At 41.3% G+C, this 21,422-nt stretch overlaps 1 non-coding gene across 1 annotated transcript; it reads left to right on the top strand.

Annotated features, from left to right (window-relative positions):
- The first annotated feature begins 19,941 nt into the window (after positions 1-19,941).
- LOC132439029 (5S ribosomal RNA) lies at positions 19,942-20,060 on the top strand. The gene has a single exon (XR_009522264.1). It is a non-coding gene; the product is annotated as a 5S ribosomal RNA (ribosomal RNA).
- Positions 20,061-21,422: the final 1,362 nt, after the last annotated feature.

Below are 21,422 nucleotides of genomic sequence, written 5' to 3'. Positions count from 1 at the left end.
TACATAGGCATGATTGATTAAATTATTGGCCACTGGCTATTGGTCTGTATTTCCAGTCCCTCTCCCTTCCCTGGAGGTAATGTGATTGGCTCCATCGCAACCAGCCCCCATTCTTAGGTGCTTTCCAAAAGTCACCTCATTAACATAACAAAAGAGACACTTTATCACTCTCAACACTTAGGAAATTCCAAGAGTTTGGGGTGCTGTGAGTCAGGAACTGTGGACAAAGACCAAATATATATGAGAAATATATATTTGGTCATCTGAATGACCAAATATATACTTTTCTTATAAATCACAATATCGCAGTCTTGTAAGCCTTTAACGGGCTTTGCTTTTCTCTGAGATGGGAGCCAATGGAGGGTTTTGAGTGAGGAGTGATGTGATTTGACTCAGGCTACTACAGAAGGTTCCTTCTGGCTGCTATATTGAGGACAATATAGACGGCAATAAAGACGGCAAAGGTGGAGGCAGGGCAAGCAAAGAGACTATTACAATGGTCCCAGTAAGGAATGATGGTGGCTTGGACCAGGGTGTTGGTGCCGGAGGTGAAACGGCGCGTAAAACACTGACCAGCTTAAACTGGTTTGGCCTCCTAAAATAGGTTGTTGATAAATCAAACCCTGAGTTATTTTATAGAGACAGCACTGTGCATGTGCAAGACAGAAATCCACGTCTCCAGGATGACCTCGGAACCAAGAATCTTCAGTCTGTGGAACGCAAAAAACAGAAATATTGCCACAGGACCCCTTAACAAAGCGAAAGTCCTTCAATAAGGAAAATCTGGTTTCCAGCAGCATGAGTAGCTTGTATGGACAGGTTTGAGACTAGCCAATCAGCTTCCAAGTTTGAAATTTCCCTAACACCTTAAATTTCGCCCCAACCCTGGATTGAGGAGACAGATTCGAGAGTCTTGCCTCCTGTCTCCTTGCTGGTCAATCTTGCAATAAAGCTCTTCCTTTTCTCAAAAGCCAGTGCCAAAGTGCTGGCTTCTATGCGTGTCGGTTACTTGCTCAGTAACAGAGGTGGTGATGAGGGGTTGGATTCTGAATCTGTTTTGAAGCTTAATGTTTAATATGCCCCAGGATTTGACGTCAGTAAATGAAAAAAGTCAATAGGTCTTGGGTCTGAGCATTGGGAAAGGTAGGGTTATCTTTTCCCTAGATGGAGGAACAGCTCTGGGGCACAGAGGGGCAGTCGGAATTGGGACCTTAGTTTTGAATGCGGTGCATTTGAAACATTAGTTAGATACCCAAGTGGAGATGTTGGTGGCGGGGGTGAGATTGGATATCCAGCTGTGGATATGAGGGTGAGTTCTAGGCTGGAGGTATAAGCGTGAAACTCTTAGGTGTACATGAACCTTTTTAAGGCTTTTGAAAATAATTGTCAATTTCCTTTTCAGAAAGTTTGAGAAATTAACACTCTCTCAAGGGGATATGGACCTTCCCAAATGCTGGGTGTTACCTTAAAAGAATCCATACCAATTTGATAAGTGAAAGATGGTGTCTCAGTATTCTAATTTGCATAATGTGGGTTTCCAGTGAGGTTAACTTCTTGACCTTTTTTGGCCATTTCTCTTTCATCTCCTGTGTATTGCATGGTCCTGTCCTTTTGTCCATTTAAAGAATGGGAAGGACATGTCCTTTTCATATTGATTTAGAAGAAATCTTAGATATTATGTTGTTTGTTATGTGACAAATAGTTTTTCTGAATTTTAATTTTGTAGTGCTTCCTGATATATAGAAGATTGGCATTTTAATATAGTCAAGTGTATCAATCTTTTCCCTTTTGAGTCCTAACTTTTGCTTCTGTATCCTTTTGCTTAGAAAGCCATTTGTCTCCTAATATAAAAAAAAAATAATCTGTATTTTATCCTAGTTTTTTACAGTTTAATTAAAATAATAGCTCTCTGGTTCATGAAATTTATTTTGACATATGTAGTGAGACCTTGAATTTTTTCCTGGCCCCAAACTGTTAATGAATTTTTCTTGCATCATTTATTGAGCATTCCACAATATTTCTCATTCATTTAAATGCCACCTTAATCGATACTAAATTCTTGCATAGAGTAGGGCCTGTTTCCAGCTTTTAATTTTTTCATAGCTACGTCTATTCTTCTATACTGTTTTAATTATTATAATTTTATAACCTATTTAATATCTGGTAGGTAAAATCCATTATTTATATTTTTGAAAATCGTCTTTATTATTCAACCTCTTTTATTTTTCTATTTAAACTTTAGACTAACTTTAAAAAAAAGATTTATTTGTTATTTATTTATTTTATTTATTTTTGGCTGCGTCGGTTCTTAGTTGCAGCGTGCACGTTCTTCGTTGCGGCACACGGGCTTCCCTCTAGTTGCGGCGTTTGGGTTTTCTTTTCTCTAGTTGTGGTGCGTGGGGCTCCAGGGTGCGTGGGCTCTGTAGTTTGTGGCATGGGGCTCTAGTTGAGGCGCGCAAGCTCAGTAGCTGTGGCACATGGGCTTAGTTGCCCCGCTGCATGTGGGATCTTAGTTCCCTGACCAGCGATCGAACCAGCGTCCCCTGCACTGTAAGGTGGATTCTTTACCACTGGACCACCAGGGAAGTCCCTAGACTAACATTTTTAAGTTCCAGAAAGTTTCTAGCCAAGTTTCAATTTCAATTCCATTAAGCTTACATATTACTTTGAGCAGAATCAATAGATTTGTATTATAATATTGTTTTCCCACCCTTGAATCTGGTGTGCTCCCTAATCATGCACAGATCTTCTTTCATGTCCTTGATACAGTTTTGTTGCTCCTTTAAATACTACTGCACATATCTTTTTTTGTTTTTTGGACGTTTTATATATATATATATATATTTTAACATCTTTATTGGAGTATAATTGCTTTACAATGGTGTGTTAGTTTCTGCTTTACAACAAAATGAATCAGTTATATATATACATATGTTCCCATATCTCTTCCCTCTTGCATCTCCCTCCCTCTCACCCTCCCTATCCCAGCCCTCCAGGCGGTCACAAAGCACCGAGCTGATCTCCCTGTGCTATGCGGCTGCTTCCCACTAGCTATCTACCTTACGTTTGGTAGTGTGTATATGTCCATGCCTCTCTCTCGCTTTGTCACAGGTTACCCTTCCCCCTCCCCATATCCTCAAGTCCATTCTCTAGTAGGTCTGTGTTTTTATTCCTGTCTTACCCCTAGGTTCTTCATGACATTTTTTTTTCTTAAATTCCATATATGTGTGTTAGCATACGGTATTTGTCTCTCTCTTTCTGACTTACTTCACTCTGTATGACAGACTCTAGGTCTATCCACCTCATTACAAATAGATCAATTTCGTTTCTTTTTATGGCTGAGTAATATTCCATTGTATATATGTGCCACATCTTCTTTATCCATTCCTCCGATGATGGACACTTAGGTTGTTTCTATCTCCAGGCTATTGTAAATAGAGCTGCAATGAACATTTTGGTACATGACTCTTTTTGAATTATGGTTTTCTCAGGGTTTATGCCCAGTAGTGGGATTGCTGGGTCATATGGTAGTTCTATTTGTAGTTTTTTAAGGAACCTCCGTACTGTTCTCCACAGTGGCTGTATCAATTTACATTCTCACCAACAGTGCAAGAGGGTTCCCTTTTCTCCACACCCTCTCCAGCATTTATTGTTTCTAGATTTTTTGATGATGGCCATTCTGACTGGTGTGAGATGATATCTCATTGTAGTTTTGATTTGCATTTCTCTAATGATTAGTGATGTTGAGCGTTCTTTCATGTGTTTGTTGGCAGTCTGTATATCTTCTTTGGAGAAATGTCTATTTAGGTCTTCTGCCCATTTTTGGATTGGGTTGTTTGTTTTTTTGGTATTGAGCTGCATGAGCTGCTTATAAATTTTGGAGATTAATCCTTTGTCAGTTGCTTCATTTGCAAATATTTTCTCCCATTCTGAGGGTTGTCTTTTGGTCTTGTTTATGGTTTCCTTTGCTGTGCAAAAGCTTTGAAGTTTCATTAGGTCCCATTTGTTTATTCTTGTTTTTATTTCCATTTCTCTAGGAGGTGGGTCAAAAAGGATCTTGCTGTGATTTATGTCATAGAGTGTCCTGCCTATGTTTTCCTCTAAGAGTTTGATAGTTTCTGGCCTTACATTTAGGTCTTTAATCCATTTTGAGCTTATTTTTGTGTATGGTGTTAGGAACTGATCTAATCTCATACTTTTACATGTACCTGTCCAGTTTTCCCAGCACCACTTATTGAAGAGGCTGTCCTTTCTCCACTGTACATTTCTGCCTCCTTTATCAAAGATAAGATGACCATATGTGCATGGGTTTATCTCTGGGCTTTCTATCCTGTTCCATTGATCTATCTTTCTGTTTTTGTGCCAGTACCATACTGTCTTGATTACTGTAGCTTTGTAGTCTAGTCTGAAGTCAGGGAGGCTGACTCCTCCAGCTCCGTTTTTCGTTCTCAAGATTGCTTTGGCTATTGGGGGTCTTTTGTGTTTCTATACAAATTGTGAAATTTTTTGTTCTAGTTGTGTGAAAAATGCCATTTGTAGTTTGATAGGGATTGCATTGAATCTGTAGATTGCTTTGGGTAGTAGAGTTATTTTCACAATGTTGATTCTTCCAATCCAAGAACATGGTATATCTCTCCATCTATTTGTATCATCTTTAATTTCTTTCATCAGTGTCTTATAATTTTCTGCATACAGGTCTTTTGTCTCCTTAGGGAGGTTTATTCCTTGGTAGTCTATTCTTTTTGTTGCAATGGTAAATGGGAGTGTTTTCTTGATTTCACTTTCAGATTTTTTATCATTAGTGTATAGGAATGCCAGAGATTTCTGTGCATTAATTTTGTATTCTGCTACTTTACCAAATTCATTAATTAGCTCTAGTAGTTTTCTGGTAGCATCTTTAGGATTCTCTGTGTATAGTATCATGTCATCTGCAAACAGTGACAACTTTACTTCTTCTTTTCAGATTTGGATTCCTTTTATTTCCTTTTCTTCTCTGATTGCTGTGGCTAAAACTTCCAAAACTATGTTGAATAAGAGTGGTGAGAGTGGGCAACCTTGTCTTGTTCCTGATCTTAGTGGAAATGGTTTCAGTTTTTCACCATTGAGGACGATGTTGGCTGTGGGTTTGTCATATATGGCCTTTTTTATGTTGAGGAAAGTTCCCTCTATGCCTACTTTCTGCAGGGTTTTTATCATAAATGGGTGTTGAATTTTGTTGAAAGCTTTCTCTGCATCTATTGAGATGATCATATGGTTTTTCTCCTTCAATTTGTTAATATGGTGTATCACGTTGATTGATTTGCGTATATTGAAGAATCCTTGCATTCCTGGAATAAACCCCACTTGATCATGGTGTATGATCCGTTTAATGTGCTGTTGGATTCTGTTTGCTAGTATTTTATTGAGGATTTTTGCATCTATGTTCATCAGTGATATTGGCCTGTAGTTTTCTTTCTTTGTGACATCCTTGTCTGGTTTTGGTATCAGGGTGATGGTGGCCTCATAGAATGAGTTTGGGAGTGTTCCACCCTCTGCTATATTTTGGAAGAGTTTGAGAAGGATAGGTATTAGCTCTTCTCTAAATGTTTGATAGAATTCGCCTGTGAAGCCATCTGGTCCTGGGCTTTTGTTTGTTGGAAGATTTTTAATCACAGTTTCAATTTCAGTGCTTGTGATTGGTCTGTTCATTTTTCTATTTCTTCCTGATTCAGTCTTGGCAGGTTGTGCATTTCTAAGAATTTGTCCATTTCTTCCAGGTTGTCCATTTTATTGGCATAGAGTTGCTTGTAGTAATCTCTCATGATCTTTTGTATTTCTGCAGTGTCAGTTGTTACTTCTCCTTTTTCATTTCTAATTCTATTCATTTGAGTCTTCTCCCTTTTTTTCTTGATGAGTTTGGCTAATGGTTTATCAATTTTGTTTATCTTCTCAAAAAACCAGCTTTTAGTTTTATTGATCTTTGCTATCGTTTCCTTCATTTCTTTTTCATTTATTTCTGATCTGATTTTTATGATTTCTTTCCTTCTGCTAACTTTGGGGTTTTTTTTTGTTCTTTTTCCTCTAATTGCTTTAGGTGCAAGGTTAGGTGGTTTATTCGAGATATTTCCTGTTTCTTAAGGTAGGATTGTATTGCTATAAACTTCCCTCTTAGAACTGCTTTTGCTGCATCCCATAGATTTTGGGTCGTCGTGTCTCCATTGTCATTTGTTTCTAGGTATTTTAAAATTTCCTCTTTGATTTCTTCAGTGATCACTTTGTTATTAAGTAGTGTATTGTTTAGCCTCCATGTGTTTGTATTTTTTACAGATCTTTTCCTGTAATTGATATCTAGTCTTATAGCGTTGTGGTCGGAAAAGATACTTGATACAATTTCAATTTTCTTAAATTTACCAAGGCTTGATTTGTGACCCAAGATATGATCTATCCTGGAGAATGTTCCATGAGCACTAGAGAAAAATGTGTATTCTGTTGTTTTTGGATGGAATGTCCTATAAATATCACTTAAGTCCATCTTGTTTAATGTATCATTTAAAGCATGTGTTTCCTTATTTATTTTCATTTTGGATGATCTGTCCATTGGTGAAAGTGGGGTGTTAAAGTCCCCTACTATGAATGTGTTACTGTCGACTTCTGCTTTTATGGCTGTTAGTATTTGCCTTATGTATTGAGGTGCTCCTATGTTGGGTGCATAAATATTTACAATTGTTATATCTTCTTCTTGGATCGATCCCTTGATCATAATGTAGTGTCCTTCTTTGTCTCTTCTAATAGTCTTTATTTTAAAGTCTATTTTGTCTGATATGAGAATTGCTACTCCAGCTTTCTTTTGGTTTCCATTTGCATGAAATATCTTTTTCCATCCCCTTACTTTCAGTCTGTATGTCTCTAGGTCTGAAGTGGGTCTCTTGTAGACAGCAAATATATGGGTCTTGTTTTTGTATCCATTCGGCCAATCTGTGTCTTTTGGTGGGAGCATTTATTCCATTTACATTTAAGGTAATTATCGATATGTGTGTTCCTATTCCCATTTTCTTAATTGTTTTGGGTTCGTTACTGTAGGTCTTTTCCTTCTCTTGTGTTTCTTGCCTAGAGAAGTTCCTTTAGCAGTTGTTGTACAGCTGGTTTGGTGGTGCTGAACTCTCTCAGCTTTTGCTTGTCTGTAAAGGTTTTAATTTCTCCAGCAAATCTGAATGAGATCCTTGCTGGGTAGAGTAATCTTGGTTGCAGGTTTTTCTCCTTCATCACTTTAAATGTCTTGCCAGTCTCTTCTGGCTTGCAGAGTTTCTGCTGAAAGATCAGCTGTTAACCTTATGGGGATTCCCTTGTGTGTTATTTTTCCCTTGCTGCTTTTAATATGTTTTCTTTGTATTTAATTTTTGACAGTTTGATTAATATGTGTCTTGGCGTATTTCTCCTTGGATTTATCCTGTATGGGACTCTCTGTGCTTCCTGGACTTGATTAACTATTTCCTTTCCCATATTAGGGAAGTTTTCAACTATAATCTCTTCAAATATTTTCTCAGTCCCTTTCTTTTTCTCTTCTTCTTCTGGAACCCCTATAATTCGAATGTTGGTGCGTTTAATGTTGTCCCAGAGGTCTCTGAGACTTTCCTCAGTTCTTTTCATTCTTTTTTCTTTATTCTGCTCTGCAGTAGTTATTTCCACTATTTTATCTTCCAGGTCACTTATCCGTTCTTCTGCCTCAGTTATTCTGCTATTGATCCCGTCTAGAGTATTTTTAATTTCATTTATTGTGTTGTTCATCGTTGTTTGTTTCATCTTTAGTTCTTCTAGGTCCTTGTTAACTGATTCTTGCATTTTGTCTATTCTATTTCCAAGATTTTGGATCATCTTTACTATCATTATTCTGAATTCTTTTTCAGGTAGACTGCCTATTTCCTCTTCATTTGTTAGGTCTGGTGGGTTTTTATCTTGCTCCTTCATCTGCTGTGTGTTTTTCTGTCTTCTCATTTTGCTTATCTTACTGTGTTTGGGGTCTCCTTTTTGCAGGCTGCAGGTTCGTAGTTCCCATTGTTTTTGGTGTCCTTCATCTGCTGTGTGTTTTTCTGTCTTCTCATTTTGCTTATCTTACTGTGTTTGGGGTCTCCTTTTTGCAGGCTGCAGGTTCGTAGTTCCCATTGTTTTTGGTGTCCTTCATCTGCTGTGTGTTTTTCTGTCTTCTCATTTTGCTTATCTTACTGTGTTTGGGGTCTCCTTTTTGCAGGCTGCAGGTTCGTAGTTCCCATTGTTTTTGGTGTCTGTCCCCAGTGGCTAAAGTTGGTTCAGTGGGTTGTGTAGGCTTCCTGGTGGAGGGGCCTAGTGCCTGTGTTCTGGTGGATGAGGCTGGATCTTGTCTTTCTGGTGGGCAGGTCCACGTCTGGTGGTGTATTTTTGGGTGTCTGTGGACTTATGATTTTAGGCAGCCTCTCTGCTAATGGGTGGGGCTGTGCTCCTGTCTTGCTAGTTGTTTGCCATAGGGTGTCCAGCACTGTAGCTTGCTGGTCGTTGAGTGAAGCTGGGTGCTGGTGTTGAGATGGAGATCTCTGGGAGATTTTCGCCATTTGATATTATGTGGAGTTGGGAGGTCTCTTGTGGACTAGTGTCCTGAAGTTGGCTCTCCCACCTCAGAGGCACAGCACTGACTCCTGGCTGCAGCACCAAGAGCCTTTCATCCACACGGCTCAGAATAAAAGGGAGAAAAAGTAGAAAGAAAGAAAGAAAGGAGGGAGGGAGGGAGGAAGAAAGGAAGGAGAGAAGGAAGGAAAAAAAGAAAGAAGATAAAGTAAAATAAAATAAGATAAAATATAATAAAGTTATTAAAATAAAAATATTATTAAGAGAAAAAAAAACTGACAGAACCCTAGGACAAATGGTGGAAGCAAAGTTATACCGACAAAATTTCACACAGAAGCATACACATACACACTCACCAAAAGACGAAAAGGGGAAAAAATCATAAATCTTGCTCTCAAAGTCCACCTCCTCAATTTGGGATGATTCGTTGTCTATTCAGGTATTCCACAGATGCAGGTACATCAAGTTGATTGTGGAGCTTTAATCCGCTGCTTCTGAGGCTGCTGGGAGAGATTTCCCTTTCTCTTCTTTGTTCGAACAGCTCCCAGGGGCTCTGCTTTGGATGTGGCCCCGCCTCTGCGTGTAGGTCGCCGGAGGGCGTCTGTTCTTCTCTCAGACTGGACGGGGTTAAAGGAGCCGCTGATTCGGGGGCTCTGGCTCACTCAGGCCCGGGGGAGGGAGGGGCACTGCGTGCGGGGCGGGCCTGCGGCGGCAGAGGCCAGCGTGACGTTGCACCAGCCTGAGGCGCGCCGTGCGTTCTCCCGGGTAAGTTGTCCCTGGATCCTGTGACCCTGGCAGTGGCGGGCTGCACAGGCCCCCCAGAAGCGGGGTGTGGAGAGTGACCTGTGCTCGCACACAGGCTTCTTGGTGGCGGCAGCAGCCTTAGCGTCTCCTGCCCGTCTCTGGGGTCCGCGCTTTTAGCCGCGGCTCGCGCCCGTCTCTGGAGCTCCTTTAAGCAGCGCTCTCAATCCCCTCTCCTCGCGCACCAGGAAACAAAGAGGGAAGAAAAAGTCTCTTGCCTCTTCGGCAGCTCCAGACTTTTCCCTGGACTCCCTCCCGGCTAGCCGTGGCGCACTAACCCCCTGCAGGCTGTGTTCACGCTGCCAACCCCAGTCCTCTCCCTGCGCTTCGACCGAAGCCCGAGCCTCAGCCCGCAGCCCCGCCCGCCCCGGCGGGTGAGCAGACAAGCCTCTCGGGCTGGTGAGTGCCGGTCGGCCCTGATCCTCTGTGCGGGAATCTCTCCGCTTTGCCCTCCGCACCCCTGTGGCTGCGCTCTCCTCCGCGGCCCTGGAGCTTTCGCCCTCCGCCACCCACAGTCTCCGCCCGCGAAGGGGCTTCCTAGTGTGTGGAATCCTTTCCTCCTTCACGGCTCCCTCCCACTGGTGCAGGACCCGTCCCTATTCTTTTGTCTCTGTTTATTCTCTTTTCTTTTGCCCTACCCAGGTACGTGGGGGGTTTCTTGCCTTTTGGGAGGTCTGAGGTCTTCTGCCAGCGTTCAGTAGGTGTGCTGTAGGAGTTGTTCCACGTGTAGATGTATTTCTGGTGTATCTGGGGGGAGGAAGGTGGTCTCCGCGTCTTACTCTTCCGCCATCTTCCCAGAAGCCTCCCTACTGCATATATCTTAATGATTTTATTCCCAGATTAAGAAAACTCAAAAGTCACTTCCCATACCCCGCCCTCCCTGGCCCCTCCCCCCAATCTAATCTATCTTCTGTCACAGCAGTTCTCAACTAAGAGCGCTTTTGTTCCCCAGGGGACATTTGGCAATGTCTGGAAATATTTTTAGTTGTCACAACAGGGGACCAACTTCTAGTTGGGAGAGGCCAGGGATGCTGCTAAACATCCTATAATGCCCAGGACAGTCCCCACAGCAAAGAATTATTTGGCCTCAAATGTCAGTAGTGCTGAGGTGGAGAAACCCTGATCTATGTTGTGCATGGAGTCTTTTCCCCATGGAGTTGTCCTACTGATGTAATGGTATTTCGATCGGTACCAGAGGCTAATCTATAAAGTGTCAGGAGGGGTACCCTGTCCTCTGGGTGTCTGCTCTGTTCCCTGAGATGAGCAGTCCCCCGTGAGAGGCTGCATCCCTGACCTGCAGGGCAGCCGAGAGTACTGGGGTGTGCTGTCCTCAGTCGCAGCTCAGGTTGTCCTGGGTATGTTGAAGAGACTAGGTGTTCTAAAGGAGGCCAGTCTTTGGAGGGAGACCAAAGAAGGCCTGAAAGGGAGCCCGTGATTCCTTTTTATTTTGGCTGCACCATCGGGGCACACGGGATCTTAATTCCCTGACCTGTGCCCCCTGTAGTGGACGTGTGGAGTCTTAACCACTGGATCACCAGGGAAGTCTCCCATGATTCCTTTTAAATAAACTTCAAGAACTAATAAAACTCACCTTTGGTGACAAATCAGAGAAGTGGTTGCTGGGGGTGCTAGGGCTACAAGGGAATTTTCAGGGGATTATTTCTGGCACCCTGGGTCTGGCTGTCAGATGAAGAGTGTTTCCCCCACTCTTTCCCTTTTTATTCCTTAAAAAATGTACAACCATAATCCCTCCACCATCTCATTCCCTTTCCTGTCTCCCTAGAGGCAACCAATGTCCCAAAGCTGGGAAGTATCTTTCACACCCATATTTTTGTACTTTCCGAACAGTACTTTAAATGTTAAAATACCACACCATGTATATCATCCTGCATTTTCTTTTTCACTTACTATTTTTATATCTACTTAATTCATTTTAACTGCTACGTACTATTCTACTGTGTGGTACACTTCTATTTAACCAATCTCCTATTATTGGACATTTAGGTGCTTTCCAATTGTTCTTCATGACAATGCTTCAGTGAACATCTTTACTTGTGCCTGTATATTTATTTTGTCGTCAGTCTGAATATTGTTTTTCAGTTGGCCCTCTTGAGTTCTCTAGAAAGACAATATTATCATGGACTAAGAAATGATACTTGTCTTTCTCCCCTATAGTTATGATTCATATCTATTTCTGGTCCTTTTATATTCTTAGGAATTTCAGAACAATAGTAAATAGCAGTGGTAGCAGTAACCATCCTCGTTTTGTTCTTGGCATTAATGAGGTGGCCTCTTGAGTTTCTCTGTTAAGGATGACTTGGCTTTCAGTTTGAGATAGATATTTTTTGTCATATTGAGGTATTATCTTTTTTTATCTGAGTTTTTTAGGGATTAATATGAATAAATGAATTTTATAAACTAATTTCAATATTATTATGATTTGACTTTTCTAATTTGAATTATTGTAGTAATAGACTTCTAATATTTAAACAACCTTGCAATTTTTTGATGTATTATTCTTCTAACTTTTTGCAAGATTACCTATATTCTGTGTAGTATTTTTGCATATACAACATATTAAGTGTGATTAGCCTGCTATTTTCTTGGCTATATTTTAAGTCATGGTTAGAGGGTTTTTTTTTTTCATAAAAGTATATTATTGAGGTATAATTTACATACAGTAAAATGCATAAATCTGAAGTGTACAACTTGATGAATTTTGACAAATATACACACCCCAGTAGCCATCACCCAGATCAAGGTATGGAACATTCCCATAGCCTCAGAAAGTTCCCTTGTGTCTTCTTCTAGACAATCCTCCGTCCCTTCCCCCAGCAAACACTTCTCTAATTTTTATCACCAGACATTAGTTTTATTCATCCATGAACTTCATATAAATGGGATCATATAGTTTATACTCTGTATCTGGCTGCTTTCATTCAACATAATGTTTTTTGAGATTCATCCAAAACATCATGTCAATAGCTTTGCTAGCTTGTAAAATTAACTAATAAGACTTTCATGTTTTTTCATACCCCAAAGGGATTTATGTTACATGGAAATTATTTGTTCTGTGGAAGTTCAAAGTAATGCACCCATGAAATCATCTGTGGTTGGAAGCCATTTTTGGAGGTAAAACTTTGACAACTTTGTATTTTTTCCTTTGTTATTGGTCTATTCAGGTAGTCTAATTTTTCTGGAGGCAATTTTGGTATATTATGTTTTCCCAGAAAATAATCCATTTCACTGAAGTTTTGAGAGTATTTAGCATATAATTATGCTTAGATTCCTCTTACAGTTTTAAAATTATTACTTTCCCTTTTTGCATTTATAACAGTTATTTTTGCTCCCTCTTATGGTGGAAACAAGGCTATTTCATGAACCAACTCTAAAAGTTATCTACTAATTCTACGACTTTTCTGTTAAGTTTACTAATCAATAAGGTTTGCTTTAACTATATTTTCCAGATTTCTTCTCAGTTATTTCCATTTTCTATAAAAAAACAAATTACTTAAATGAATGTTCATTTTACCTACTTTCATGCTTTTCTGATTAACCATAAAGGCATTAAGGCTATGAATTTGCCTATGAATCAGCTTTGCTTCATCCCATAAGATTGTCTATGTGATTTTCTCTTTCTTTTTGTTTTTAAATAGTCTGTTATTTAAAAACAAACATGTTATTCAGGAAAGCACTTAAAAATAGTGATTGGGTTTTTTGGTTTGTGTTCTAGGGAAGAAATATTTGTTATTTTGAATTCCTCACTGCCTTCTAGGGAGGAGGATGGTTCCTGTCTCTACAGGGTTCTTTGCCTGATATAAAGATAAGAAAGATAAAAGATCTTATCAAAATATAAGAAAATTAGAGAAACAGACTAAGAGATCCAACGGCTAAATAATAGGAGTTCAAGAATGAGAAAATACAGAAAATGAAAGGGAAGGCATCATAAAAGAAATAATTCAAGAAAAATTGCTAGAATTGAAGGATGTGGAATTGTGGATTGATGGGATCCCTCAAATGCTCAGTAAAATAGACCTACACCTTTGAAAAGATAACTTTTTTTAAGGATGGTGAAGCTGAAGTTTCTGGTTGATGTAGAAGATAATTGATTTCATGTCAGTGGTTTCATGTTGAGAAATAGATATTATGAAAGAATTTTGTTGACAAGAATGAGGCTCAGAGAGGTTAAATGAACTGTCCAAGTTCATAGAGTTTGCAGGTGGCAGAGCTGGGATTTATATAGAGGTTTCTGATCCTCTTGGCCTGTTCCTTGCAGTCACCTGAAGGTCACAAGATGGCTGTAGAAGGAGAAAGCATAAAAAAACAAAGGACCTGTGCTAGCTGAGTCTGCCCTGCCTTTAGTGACATTTCACTGAAGTCCAATCAGCAATTTCTTCTTACATATCATTTGATATATGATGCTATGTGGCCATCCTTCTTGACAAAGGAAACTAGGAAAGGTAGCATTTTAATTTGGTACCTCGCTCCTCTAAATGAAACCAAAGTTCTGGTAGGAAGAGAGAAGAAAATTTGAGTAGGCAACCGGGAGTCCCTGGAAGCCAGGAGCAAAAGCAGCCATGTGTCCTTTCCTTTGGGTACCTAGAAGTTCTTTACGTGGATGAATGAGGTTTTTTTCCTTCTTGGCTTTGGATGATGTGAAGTATTTTCATGGATTGAAATCAAATTTTCAATATAGTTCATATATTTAATATTTAAATACCACAGGTTGGCTGGTTTTTCTGTCCGCATGACAAGATTATTACGATGGTCCCAAATCCTGTTAAGATTTAATCTGTTGTTCTGCTAATAAAAACAAAGTGATAGCATTTAATGTTTTAAATACCCTGAAAGTGGTTATTCGTAGTTTTCTAGCTTTTCTTTCTGTGCTGTCTTCCCCAGGACCATTTCCTTTCTCCCCTTTCCCCTCTTCCCATTTCCCTCTTCCACCAATTCAACTGCTATCATCTCTTCCTGAAACTTCAGTTCATTGAATGCCAGAGAGAACCTCAGCTTCAACCAACTCATGTTGTAGATGGGGAAAATGAGGCCCAGGGAGTCAGGGAGACCTCTGACAAAGACTAAGGTCCCCTGGCTCTGCCCAACCAACCTTCTTAAAGGAAGATCAGTAATCCTTATTCAGGAGGCAGTACAGAGTAAAGAGTCTGAGGTGGGAAAGAGATAGGGGCATTTAAGAAACCGCAGAGGAGGTTGGTGTGGCTTAAAGCATGGGGAGTGAGAAGGCAAGTGGCTAGAAGGGTCGGCAAGGACCATGGGAAGCCAAGCTATGTAGGGCATAGTAAGGATATGGGGTTTATAAGCTAGTTGAAACCCTATCAGCAGGGGATTTAGCTTAACACCTCAAAGGATCTTTTTGACCTCTTTGTGGAGACAGGTTGGAGAGAACAAGGAACTCAAAAGAGCAGAACAGTGAGGAGCTACTACAGTTGTCCAGATGAGAAATGATGGAGAAGTTGGGTTGGAGGTAGAGGTTGTTGGTTTGGAGAGAGAAGCAGCTGGATATAGAAGATACTATCATCAGGGTTTGGTGACAGATTTATCTATCAGAATAGAAAGAGGGAGGAGGCAAAGATGAACCCTGTGGTTCTGCCTTGTGCACATAGGTAAATGGAAGAGCCCCCACTGAGCTACGGAGCACTGGAGAAGGGGCAGATTTTAGTGGAAGATCCCAAAATCACGTTTGTACTGAGGTTTCCATGATATATTCTTATGGAGATGTCAGCAAGGTAGCTGGATATATATCATGACCATGTTTTTCTATTATTTGTCTCTAATTGGCTATTCTTAGTATATAGAAAAACTAATGTTTCATACAAATGTGTTTTGCATTAGACCATTTTACTGACATTTTTTATTTGACCTCTTAGTTTGCTGACCTCCCATTAGTTTGAATAGCTTTTCTGCTTTCTGACATATAATTATATTGTCTGAAAATAATGATAAATTGACTTCTTCCTGCCAACAGTCTTGCCTCTTTTTTTTCTTGTCCTATCACAGTGGCTATAGCAGAGATTCTCTTTTTTTTTTCTTTTTTTTGTGGTACGTGGGCCTCTCACTGCTGTGGCCTCTCCCGTTGCGGAGCACAGGCTCTGGATATGCAGGCTTAGCGGTCATGGCTCACGGGCCCAGCCGCTCCGCGGCATGTGGGATCCTCCCAGACTGGGGAACGAACCTGTGTCCCCTGCATCGGCAGGCGGACTCTCAACCACTGCGCCACCAGGGAAGCCCAGCAGAGATTCTTTTATAGTTACTTTTAATCGTCAGAATGATACTGATAGTTGAGCAGCCAAGAGGAAGATGATTTTGAGACAAAGGAAGCTAAAGACAGAGTAGACAGCTAGTAGACAGCTATGGCAGTAGTTTAGATGTAAAGTGATAATGTCTTTGAATAGAGTGATACTTGAAGACATAGAAAGGGAATACCTAATCCTCTTTCCCCCTCACTCACAGACAAAGAATTGTCTGGCCATTAAAAAAATGACCACAAGGGCTTCCCTGGTGGCGCAGTGGTTGAGAGTCCGCCTGCCGATGCAGGGGACACAGGTTCTTGCCCCGGTCTGGGAGGATCCCACAGGCCGCAGAGCGGCTGGGCCCATGAGCCATGGCCGCTGAGCCTGTGCGTCTGGAGCCTGTGCTCCACAACAGGAGAGGCCACAACAGTGAGAGGCCCGCGTACCGCAAAAAAAAAAAAAAAAAAAGACCACAAATCTTCAAATCTAAAGCATGGTTGTTGCAGTGACAGGAAATTAAGAATATCTAAACAGTAAATGTTAAAGTTGGGTACAGTATGTTCATCTGAAAAAAAAGGACAACTATCAAAATTCTCAGTTTATAAACAGTTCTGAAACAGTTGGAGCAAAGAAATGCAAGATACATATTTTTCTGATCTATCTCCATGGTTGAAGCTCAATCCATCTTCTTCCAAAATATCTTATAACAACTACAATTTATGTAATGCAGACATGCATGTAACATACCATTTGGTTCCCCCAATACCTTTGTGATATGGGGAGTAATTCACATTTGTCCAGGACCTGACATTTTCTAACATGCTTAGATTATCTCATTTGATGCTTATATTCTTGGGGCTCGCTCCCTTGCAATTCAAACTCCAATAAAAATCAAGCTACTTTCAGTTCTTTGAACACAATGTCCTGTGTTCCCTCTACTAAGCCTTGTGGTTCACCTTGTGCATGCCTGTTTCTCCTTCAAAACCCAGTTCAGATCCAAGGAGAGGCCTTGGTTCCACTGCAGGAAGGGAGAGGTGAGTGTAGACACCAAGGTCCCTGAAAGGATCCCAGCCAAAGGACATAGCACAAGCTCAGATATGTCACAGACACAGTATTACCTGCTGGCCTGGGCTTTACCTAGCTCCCTTTCTTCAGGGAAGAAAGAGAAAGTCCTCCTTTAGCCAAATACATTTCCTTTTCGTGCATTTTCAGGGCATACATGGGGGAACATACCCATTAAATTGCTCATTGGCCTATCTTTACCAGCCGCTTCTCCATTTGGGGCAGATGTGAAATCATTTATCTTGAGGTGCAAGAGACTCATGGGGGTGATGATGGTGGCTGGGTGCTGTCCCAATGGGGAATGCCCCAAAGCTCCAGAGTCTGGACAGTCTGAGGTTCTCTTGCTGGACTAGGGTTTTGGGAAAGATGGAATGTGCTTGGCTGGATCTGAAACCTTCTGCAATTAAGTGTGGTTGAATGGGAGGGGACCTTGGGTGGCCTTCAAGCTTTGGAGACCCCAAACCCAAGATATATTAATAGGACTGGTTCCTGGCACCTCTTCTACACATGCCCTGAGTTGTCCCCTCTGTCAGGCCAGGAGATTGTTGGGATATGGACCAAGTGTACTCCCTCTTTCTCACCCACAGGGCCTAGTCTTGTACCTGGAACACAGGGGGTCATAGCAGATGTTGGTGGAACTGAAACCACAGTCAGGCCCCTCTCTCTCTTCATTGCCTCCTGCCCCAGCTTCCAAGCCATTGCTCCATAGCCTGTCATGTGACCACCTACAAAAGCAGATAAAGAATCCCAGGTGACTTTGTGGGTTGAAGAGGTTTCAAAGCTCTTGCTTTAGAAGCTCAAGCAAAACTTTTACCCTGTGTTGACAGGATAAAGCATTCAGTCAGCAAGCCTGGGCTTGCTTAGGACTGGGGGCAGGGGAGAAGGCAGGGCAATGTTGTCACTTTAATTGCATTGACATAAATATTTGATATTCAATAAATTAGATCTGGAGCAAGGAAAACATTCTTGCAAATGGATTTTTTACCTGGGGCCCAGCCCTATTAGCTGAGGAGTGGAGGGCAGCCTGCCCGAGGGCCGGTAATTAACTCAAGTGGAGCAGAACTAAGCATTTTTGACAGGCTTCCTGGTCTGGAATTAACTGTCATCTCAGAGGGAGAAAGAAACTGCACTGTCACATTATAGTTTACAAGAGGCTCCCAGTGCTGCCAGCCAACTGTTTGGTTATGTCTCTCCCTCATGCCCTGAAATGCTTTTTCCCCATTAAAGAAAAGCCTAAAAGCAACTAATGATGTATTTTATATCCATGTACCTGAATCACAGATTTCACCCAAAAAGAAAACATTAGTATGGTAATTCAATTTTTTTTTTCTTTTTGGCAGTTGTAATGAAACAAGATACAGTAGATGCTGTTCTAAGTCAACACTGTGATATTTGAAGATAGTACAAACTGGATTTTTTTTCTCCTCTCCATATCAGGACTTGCCTGTAACGAGCAATAGCTAAGTCACTGTCTGCGCTTTCTCCCCTGGCCCCCACCCAGTGTTGATGAAAATAGCAATTGCTTCTCAGAAAAGGCAAAATCGTTGGAGCCTGAAGCTCCTTCTAGAAGCCACTGCTTGTGTTCTTGGAAACTTCTGTGGAAACTGATACAGTGGAAATTGGCGTGCCGGACCTCACCTGGCCAGTACTGTGTTCAGGCACTTTTTTATAAGGTTGGGGAATCTCTTAGCCAGACTTAGTGTGCGTGTGTGTGTTTGCAGTGCACTGTGATGGGCAGCTGGCTTCAGAGAGGAGAGGCTGAGAGAGAGAGAGAGAGAGTGTGTGTGTGTGTGTGTGTGTGTACATTTGTGTATGTTGGAAGGAGTGAGTTGTGTGGTGAGTATGCACAGTTATTTATGCTGTAACCACAAGTCACCTTCCTCATCACTGAACCCCAACACTGTTTCCCTCCTGTCCTGCATTCAATGGGAGCCTGGATCTCTTGATTTGCCCCCTTTCTGCCATCCCATTCACTCCTTGCTTCCATCTGGCCTCATTCCCTACATAGAGTTAGATTTGAAGATGGGATCATGGGGACTTCCCTGGTGGTCCAGTGGTTGAGAATCCGCCTTCCAATGCAGTGGACGCGGGTTGGATCCCTGGTTGGGGAACTAAGATCCCACATGCCACGGGGCAACTAAGCCTGCGCTCTAGTGCCTGTGTGCCTAAACTACTGAGCCCAAGTGCTCTGGAGCCTGCACACCACAACTAGAGAGAAGCCTGTGCGCCACAACAGGCTTGAGTGCCGCAACAAAAGGTCCCACATGCTGCACTGAAGATTCCGTGTGCCGCAACTAAGACCCGATGAGCCAAATAAATAAATAAATAGAAAAAAAAACAAAAGAAGATGGGATCATGTCCCTCCCCTGCTTGAAAATCTTTCTGACTTTCTTCTTGATGCCTCAGCCCGGGTCCTTAACCTTGGCTTCTCATTAGAAGCTGAGGGACCCAGACCAGTTGGACCAGAGTCCATGAAGTTGGAGCGCAGGCAATTTGGATGCTCTGTTGGGTTGGCAGTCCCTGGCTTACAGGATCAAGCTCTACAATCTTAACCTAATATCTTAGCCTTGTTTATTAGTTTCTAACAGGTTTTTTGGTTGTTGTATCTTTAGCGTGTTCTACATATACAATTATGCCATCTGCAAACAGATTCAATTTTACTTCTTCCTTTCCAATTGGGATACCTTTTATTTATTTATTTTTCTTGCCTAATTGCTCTGGCTAGGACTTCCAGTACAAGCATAACTTAATTTTGATCACATGCAAAAATTCTACACCTTTACTCTCCCCAATTTTATGTTACTGATATCATTATTTACATCTTTTTATAATATGTACTCATTAACAAATTATTGTAGCTATGGTTATTCAAATACTTTAGTCTTTTAACTTTTATGCTAGCGTTAAAAATGATTTATGCACCACCATTACAATATTAGAGTATTCTGAATTTTACTATATACTTACCTTTACCAGTAAGTTTCATGCCTTCCTATGTTTTCATGTTGCTACTTAGCATCCTTCATTTCAACTTGGAGAATTCCCTTTAACATTTCTTGTAAGGCAGATCTAGTTGTGATGAACTCCTTCAGCTTTTATTTGTTTAGGAGAGTCTTTTTCTCTCATTCACTTCTGAAGGACAGCTTTGTTGGGCAGAGTATTCCTTGTTGACAGACTTTTTTTTTTTCCTTTCAGCACTTTGAATATATCATCCCACTATCGTTTGGGCTTCATGGTTTGTTAAGAAATCCTCTTGGTCTACGGTCATACCACCCTGAACGCGCCCGATCTCGTCTGATCTTGGAAGCTAAGCAGGGTCGGGCCTGGTTAGTACTTGGATGGGAGACCGCCTGGGAATACTGGGTACTGTAGTCTTAGAAAAAAAAAAATCCTCTTATAATCTTATGGGGGTTCCACTGTATGTGATGAGTGGCTTTTCTCTCGCTGCTTTAAAAAATTCCCTCTATCTTTGACTTCGGACAGTTTGATTATAATCTGTCCCATTGAAGATCTCTTCGTATTCAGCCTGTTTTGGATTCTTTGGGTATCATGGATACGGATGTTCATCTGCCTCCAAAGGTTTGGGAAGTTTTCTGTGCTTATTTCTTCAAATAATCTTTCTGCCCCTTTCTTTTTCTCTGCACCTTCTGGGATTCACATAATGCACATATTGTTTTTTTTCTTGTTGCTGTCTTACAGTTCACACAGGTGTTCTTCACTCTTTCTCATTCTTTTTTCCTTCTGTTTCACAGGTTGGCTAGTTTCAAATGATGTGTCTTTGAGTTCACTGGTTCTTTCTTCTGCTTGGCTGAGTCTGCTGTTGAAGCTTTTGATCAAATTCCCTGGTTCAGTTTCTTTGTTGAACGTCTCATTTCGTTCATGTATTGTTTTCCTGATTTTGTTTAGTTGTGTATCTGTGGCCTCTTGTAGCTCACTGAACTTCTTTAAGATGATAATTTAAACTTCTTTGTAAGGAAATTCATAGATCTCTACTTTTTAGGGTCAGTCACTGGAGCTTTATGTTGTTCCTTTGGTGATGTTTTGTTTTCTTGATTCTTCATGTGTCTTGTACTGTTGTCTTAACATTTGAAGAAGCAGTCCTTTCCTCCAGTCTTTACTGACTACTTTAGGAGAGAAAGACCTTCCCCAGTCAGTCCAGCTAGAGATTTTTGGGGTCCCTTAAGCTTTATTCTGTGGATGCATCTGCCCTACTCCTTCTGTTCTCTCTCTTTTTTTAAAAAAAAATTATTTATTTATTTATTTTTGGCTACGTTGGGTCTTCGCTGCTGTGTGCGGGCTTTTCTCTAGTTGCAGCGAGCAGGGGCTACTCTTCGTTGTGGTGCGTGGGCTTCTCATTGCGGTGGCTTCTCTTGTTGTGGAGCACAGGCTCTAGGAGCGTGGGCTTCAGTAGGTGTGGCACGTGGGCTCGGTAGTTGTGGTTCATGGGCTCTAGAGCACAGGCTCAGTAGTTGTTGCGCACAGGCTTAGTTGCTCTGCGACATGTGGGATCTTCCCGGACCAGGGATCGAACCCGTGTCCCCTGCATTGGCAGGCAGACTCTTAACAACTGTGCCACCAGGGAAGTCCCAGGGGTGTCTTTCTTGGCACTGAGCTATGCCACTTTGGGAGAGGGGTGACATGGGTGAAGCGAAACTGTACTTCTTACCCTTTTCAAGGCATCTTTTCTTGGATTTTTTTTTTTCTTTGAACATGGTGCTAGAATCTCCACTGGACTCC

This window comes from Delphinus delphis, chromosome 15 (assembly GCF_949987515.2).
Source record: "Delphinus delphis chromosome 15, mDelDel1.2, whole genome shotgun sequence".
NCBI classification, from domain to species: Eukaryota; Metazoa; Chordata; class Mammalia; order Artiodactyla; family Delphinidae; genus Delphinus; species Delphinus delphis.
The sequence above is the reverse complement of the archived record's forward strand: the minus strand, read 5'-3'. Positions and strand labels throughout refer to the sequence as shown.